Below are 5,935 nucleotides of genomic sequence, written 5' to 3' on the forward strand. Positions count from 1 at the left end.
AGCAACAATGTCAGTCTAGAGACTAAGGTGTACCTAATACAGGCCATAGTCTTCACAATTACATGCTATGCATCAGAGAGTTGGACAGTGACGAGACATGATGGGAGAACTGTTGCCTTTGAGATGTGGTACTGAATAAGAGTGTCGAATATACCATGGACAGCTAGGAGAACAAATTAAGTTTGACCTGGTGAGGGTGAAACCATGCTGCTCCTTGGAGGCAAGGATTTTGAAGCTCTGCCTGATATACTTTGGGCATGTTGCGAGGAGGGACCAGTCCTTGGAGAAGGGCATCATGCTTGGGATGGTGGAGGGATAGTGCAAGAGAGAAAAACCCTGGGTGAGATGGATTAACTCAATGACTGGGGTAATGGGGGTAGGTGTGTCTGAGACAGTAAGGTTGGCTCAGGATAGAGCAGGGTTCAGAACTGTTGTACATAGGGTCACTAATGAGTTGCAGCCAACTCGACAGCACATAACAACAATAACTAATACTCATCTGTTTTATCCTTCCTTTGTTTTGCATTTTTTGCTGTTTAAGAAACTATTCACGCATATTCATAGATTGTTGTTGTTGTTGATAAGAAACCTTTAGTCATTCATCAGCTCTCTCTGTAAATATTTGAAATTCTATCTAGACAGACTATATGACTGTAAGGAATGTGATAATGTGTTCAGTCAATCCTCTGTCCCCAACATCTTAGAACTCACATTAGTGAGGACAAGTGGAATGTGAGAAAATAGACAGTTGTATTTTAAATGTGAGATTCCATTGTCAGTGTGTACTGCTGTTTGAGTTCCAAGTTATAATTTCTCTTAAAAAGGTGTTGGTCTAACTTTCATTAGTTCAGAATATATGACTAAGAAAATGTGGTTTTGTACATTTTCAGGTTTGTAGTTGATGGTATTTTTCACGTAATTAAATGATCTTATATTTGGGGGGAAGAAAAAGATCAGCTCTCAGATGGATGGGTTTACTTCTGGGTTCACAATGCTATCTTACTGTTCTATGTATCTGTTGCTGTACTGTTATCATATTGTTCTGATTGTTATGGCTGTGTAGTAAGTTTTGAGATGGAGAAATGCAAGGCTTTCTTTATTATTACTCTTCAACAGTGCTTTGCCGTTCCTTGCCATATACAATGTTGTTGATTACTTTTTCCATCTCTTTGATAAGTGGTAATGAGATCTGAATTGGGATTGTACTATACCTGTATATCACTTTTGGTAATATTGACATTTTTAAAATGTTAATTAATTGTTAACTCTTCCTATAACCATGGTATATTATTTTATTTATGTAGGTCTCTTTTTGTTTATTGTATAGGGTTTGGTGTCTCTGGTTAAATTTATTTCTAAGTATTTCATCTTTTGAGTGGCTACTGTAAATGGCATTATTTTCTTTTTTAGTGTTCTCTTTGTTAGTGTAGAAGAATTTGACTGATTTTTTAAATGATTTTTCTTCTTTATAAACTCTATTTTTTTATTTTATATGTGTGTGTGTGTGTGTGTGTGTGTGTGTGTGTGTGTGTGTGTGTGTCTGTGTCTGTGTCTGTGTCTGTGGACCATCAAGTCGGATCTGACTGGTACAGGAGGAGACTGCCCCTCCTTCTCCGGCAGAGCATCTGGTGAATTCAAACCGCATAACTCTGGGATTGCAGTGCAGCTTCTTGCCACTAGGCCACAAGAGGTCCCCTGAATTTGACTGATTTGATATGTTGATCTTGTCCCCTGCCACTTTGCTAATCAACTTTTTTTTATTCTGGAATTTTCTATTTATAGGATCACATAATCTGCAAATAGAAGTAGTTTGGGGAAGTAGGTTCTTTTTCTGGAGACATTACCTTAGTTCACAGCAGTTGGTGGCCTCTGGTTGAAGAGGTAGGCTGTATAAGAGTTGGGGTTTTCATATCAAAATGACCCAATGTTTATTTGTTTATTCTTGCATGTTCCTTTGGCTTTACTCTACATCTCATTTTAGAATACCTCAAAAGTAGCACCATTTCCTTGTATTTCTTGTTATTTTGTTTGTGAAAAAAAGCATGTCAGAATAATGGCTTCTTTATACTACCATCTCCCTAGAATTCCGTAATAGAAGATAAAATAGGATAAGAAATAGAGAAAGAATTTTCTTACATTTGGGAAAGGCCTTTGAAGCATTAATCATTTGCTCATTTATAGAAAAGTCATTTTGCAGGGCCAGATTTCATACTGAGCACTTCATAAGTCAGCAAGGGCAGGGACCTCCTGATGTTCCACCCCAGGAAAGTATGGGTATTCTAATGTTTTGCATTTTTTTTTTAATACAGGGTGTGTGGAGTGGCTGACTCAGGATGTCAATTTTTAGGCTGGTAAGAATTTAATTGATTTTTTTCCCCCTCTCAACCTGGAATAATCAAAACTCTATTGTGATACTAAATGTTTTGGCCAATCCTAACTAATTTATTAACAATTCTTTCCCCATCTGTTCCACTTCTGCACTGATACCACCTTCACCTGAAATACTTCTTAATCTAACCATAACCATCCTGAACTAGGTCAGGCTTTACACATTAAAGATAAAAGTACTCAAGACTTCCAAGTCTTCTCAACATTTTAGATGAACTTGGAGTCCCAACAATAACATCACTTCTGACTTTGTGCTGGCTACAGATTTGGGATTTTTCTTACTGCCCCTTCAAGATGCCAGCCATAAGCTCAAGAATCCACAAGGCACTTCTGACCTACTGACTCACTCTACTCTCTTAGTAATTCTCAGTAATGGGTTCAATAATTCACTAAAATGACACAGAACTTATGGAACAACACTCTGTGCTTATGGCCTTAGTTTTATTACAGAAAAAAAATATAAATAAAGAAACACAAAAAATGAGATCTGAAAGTGTTCCCAACATAGAGTTTTCATGCTTCAAAAATGGTCACATTATCCTCCTACATCCACCAAAGTCTGTCACCAATGATGAAACTTCTCAAGTTTCAGTGTCCAGAGTTTTTCTGGCAGTCTCATTAGATAATTGGGATGCTCTTGTGGCATAGTCCACAGGTAGTTTCACCACTAACTCAAAGGTTTCAATCCACCTGTAGCTGCACAGGAGAAAAATCTACAATCTTCTCTCATGCAATTTAAAGTCTTGGAAACCCAGTGAAGAATCAGCTACAAGTTGGTTCCAACTCAATAGCAATTACTTAATTAAAATTCAAGTCCTTGTGTCTGAGATCAGTTGAAATCACTAAGTTCATATCTCCCTAGAATAACTTACTATGCCCCAATCCTACGTGAGTCTTGAGTCATACGTGAAGTCTAGAATCTTAACCAAAAACACTTCAGTTATTTTGAAAGTCAAATATTTTAGAAGTTACCTCTCAGGAACTCTTGATAAGGACAAAATTTAATCCCACAGGGTTATTTATGGAGGTTGCACAAGACTGACTTAAATAACTTCCAATGAATGAAAGGGAGGAGCAGTGCAATCTTTATAAGGAAAATATCAGACACATTGTGGAAGAAGGATGGACAATCTCCTCCCGAGTGACTAATTGCCTCTAAAAACCCACTGGAGTATCAGCTATGGGTTGGTTCTGACTCAGTGGTACACAACACACACACACACACACACACACCAGACACATTGATTTTTGAGAAATAAAAAAATTAAGTAGACCTCAATAAGATTGCCTCAAGGCTTAAAACTTCTTGACAGAGAACCTCTTTAATCTCATTGGGTCAGTGGCAAGACAGGAGCTCAGGCATGGTAAAGCTAAGGCAAGGTCATTCTTGCCTTAGCACTACTTTCCTTTGTTCAACAAATGTTTATTAGATTTTGCATTTACTGCTTTGTCAATTAGACTATTAGTCAAATATATACACTAACCACTTAAGCCAAAGATAATTAAATTGAGGATTTCTACCAGTTTTTGCAGTCTGAAATTGATTGAATTTGTACTTAAGATGCATTAATAAAAATTGACAAATGGAATGCAGGAGTTGGAAATAAAGGAAGATTGGTAGTTGGAAAATGTTAACAGAAATTAACAGAACATGAGAAGAATACCAAAAAAGGCAACTGAGGTGGAGCTTTCAAGTATGGAAGTACAAAGGGAGTGGAACAGTTGTAAGCAGACACTAGTGATTGGGACATGAAACGTGAGAACCATGAATGTAGGAAAATTAGATATTGTTAAGGAAGAAATGGAACACATAAATATTGACATACTAATCATTGGTGAGATGAGATGGACTGTCATGGGGCATTTTGAGTCGGATGATTATATGGTATATTAACTCTGGTGATGAAAAGGTGAGGAAAAATGGAGTTGCTTTCATAGTTAAGAAAGTAATTTCTAGATCCATCCTGAAGTACAATTTTGTGAGTGACAGGATAATATCCGTACACATATAAGGAAGTCCAGTGAATGCCACTATCATTCAGATATATGCACCAACAACCAGAGCCAAAGAAGAGGAAATAGAAGATTTCTATCAACTTTTACAGTCGGAGATCGATCGAACATGCAATCAAGATTCATTGATAATAATGGGTGACTGAAATGCAAAAATTAGGAACAGAGAAGAAGATACAGTAGTTGGAAAACATGGACTTGGTGACAGAAATGGAGCTGGAGAGAGAATGATCAAATTTGCACAATCAATGACTTATTCATTGCAAATACATTTTCTTAAGAGACATAAATGCAGGTTATATACATGGCTTCACCTGATGGTATGCATAGGAATCAGATCGATTACATCTGCAGAAAGAAACACTGGAGAAGCTCAAAATCAGCTGTGAAAACTAGGCCAGGAGCTGATTGTGGAACAGATCACCAACTACTCAGATGCAAGTTCAAGCTGAAGCTGAGGAAAATAAAACCAAATCCACGGGAACCAAAATATGACTTTGAGTCTATCCCACCTGAATTTCAGAACCATCTCAGGAACAGGTTTGAGGCCTTGGACACTAATGAGCAAAGACCAGATGAGCAGTGGGAGGATATCAAAGGTATCATCCAGGAAGAGTGCAAACGGTTATTGCACAGAAGATGAAGAAAAGACCAAAATGGATGTGAGAAGAGACTGAATATTGCACTGGAGCACAGAGACACCAAAACAGAAGAGAGAATTCAAGATACTAAAGAGCTGAATAGAAGATTTCAAAAGGCAGCATGGGATGACAAAGTAAAATATTACAATGAAATGTGCAAGGAGTTGGAGGCAGAAACTCAAAAGGGTCAAACTCGCTCAGCATTTCTTAAGCTCAAGAAACTGAAGAACAAATTAAAACCTCGAGTTGCTGTAATAAAGGATGCTTTAGGCAGAATATTATGTGATCCAGGAAGTATTAAAAGAAATGGAAAGAATATACTGAGTCACTGTATCAAAAGGAATTGGCAGACACAGAAGAATTTCATGAAACAACATATGAACAAGAGCTTATGGTGCTGAAGGAAGAAGTTCAGGCTACTTTGATGGAAATAGCAAAAAAATAAGGCCCTAGGAATAGATGATATACCAATTGACATATTTCGGCTAACAGATGCTGCCCTGGACGTGCTCACCAAGTTGTGCCAAGAACAACCACTTGGCTAACTGACTGGAAGAGATCTATATTTGTTCCCATGCCAAAGAAGGGTGACCCAACGGAGTGTGAAAACTATAGAACAATATCATTGATTTCACATGCAAGCAAGATACTGTTGTTGTTGTTGTTGTTACATACCATCGAGTCGCTTGCGACTCATAGTGACCCTATGTACAAGAGCTCTAAATGATGTTCTATCCTGTGCCAACCTAGCCATCTCAAACGCACTTATTCCCACCGCTCCAGTCACAGAATCGATCATCTCATCAAAGGTTTTCCTCTCCTTCACCGCCCCTCCACTCTGCCAAACATGATGTCCCTCTCCAAGGACCAGTCCCTCCTTGCAACATGCCCAA

The 5,935-nt window shown here is 38.0% G+C and overlaps 1 pseudogene across 1 annotated transcript in view; it reads right to left on the reverse strand.

Annotated features, from left to right (window-relative positions):
- LOC102877660 overlaps window positions 1-5,935 on the reverse strand; it is a 15,435-nt pseudogene that overhangs the window by 1,849 nt on the left and 7,651 nt on the right. The window lies entirely within an intron of this gene.

Source organism: Elephantulus edwardii, unplaced genomic scaffold (genome assembly GCF_000299155.1).
Source record: "Elephantulus edwardii isolate Elephantulus edwardi_28Jun2011 unplaced genomic scaffold, EleEdw1.0 scaffold00453, whole genome shotgun sequence".
Classification (NCBI taxonomy): Eukaryota; Metazoa; Chordata; class Mammalia; order Macroscelidea; family Macroscelididae; genus Elephantulus; species Elephantulus edwardii.